Consider the following 1,616-nt stretch of genomic DNA (forward strand, 5'->3'; position numbering starts at 1 on the left):
AATAAATTTGCTTTGCTTGAGGCGATTTCAGAAGATATTGACATAGAAAGGAAATGGAAATAGATATTGACATAGAAGGGAAATGCTTCGATAAAGCATTCAACTAGACAGCCAAAGAAATACTCAGTGGATCGTGATATGCTGATACGCGTCTGGGAGGAATTCTCTTATCGCATTGATGTTGCCCGTGCTGCAGGTGATGGCGACATTGAACACTTGCAAGACAGGAAATAAAAGTTGATTGTGAGTAAATACTTGTGACTTAGCTGGAGTTTTCCATTGCTTTTCCTTATTAAAATATTGCGTAATGAAATCGGTTCATTCTTTTTGGATAACCCTGTAGATATTTCGCTTAAGCTTAGCGAGACTAATAAACCGGTGTAGAACTCAATATACATATTGTCCAGAACGCAATGTTATATGAGTATAGAGTGGTAATAGGAATAAAGAGATGACATCGGTAAAACCAAATGTTATGTAATAAACTTCATTAGCTTAGAGCTGGTTTTGCTATAAGATGTGGTGGGCGATTAGTTGAGTACCAGGATAACATCCTATAGCTTCATCAGAGCCTTGTATATGAAGTACACTTTATTTGAGAAACTTACATTTTCAGAGCATACAGCTTTTAAGAGTGAGAAAGGTTATATATATATATATATATAGGTCAGACTTCTTTCAGTTTCCTTCTATCAAGTCCATTCACAAGGCTTTGGTCCGTCGAAGTAGAGGATACTTGGCCAACGTGCAACGTTGTAGGAATGAACCCGGAAGCATGTGGTTGGGAAGCGAATCTCGTATCACACAGTCTCACCTGCACCATTTAATGCATACATAATGCGTATCATTTTCAATCGGTTAAGTGCCTCCCGTACCTTGCGTCACGTCGTAACTTCTGTCAATTGAAAATAATATACACATTCATGCACACATTCACACATGAGCGCGCGCACACACTCACACATGCGCGCGCGCACACACACACGCCTACACATTTATATACATATATACATATGTATGTATGTATGTATGTATGTATAATATGTGAATCTGTATATGTGTATTTGTGTGTGTAAGCGTGCGAGCATGTATATACATATATATATATATAATCGTGCCATGCGGACATTTATTGTGGTTTTTAGAGTCAGGATTTGACTGCTATTTTTTCAGCGTGGTGGTATCTCTTGATACCCTGTATTATAATTATATATATATATATATATATATGTTTATATATATGTATGTATGTGTATGTGGTGTGTGTATACAGACACACACTCACACACATTCATTCACACACGATACACGTATATATACACCACGCACATTCCCAAACACTCGCACAAAACGAATGATACCGGATGTAATTAAGGTAAACAAAAATGTCACATATGTTGAAAATATCTGAAGGAATCACTTCCCTTGGCACTGTCGACATGTGACCTTTGACATCATCATAAGTATTGTCATAGAAAGATACTGGTTAAGTATATCGTACAAAATTGCTGTTTCTCAAGATAGTGTAAACACGTTTCATGTTCGTAACTTCACATAGACGCTTTTTGTCTATTCACAATCCACTACTGCGGTTCTCTCCAACGTCCACCCACGCA

This window comes from Octopus bimaculoides, chromosome 2 (genome assembly GCF_001194135.2).
Source record: "Octopus bimaculoides isolate UCB-OBI-ISO-001 chromosome 2, ASM119413v2, whole genome shotgun sequence".
NCBI classification, from domain to species: Eukaryota; Metazoa; Mollusca; class Cephalopoda; order Octopoda; family Octopodidae; genus Octopus; species Octopus bimaculoides.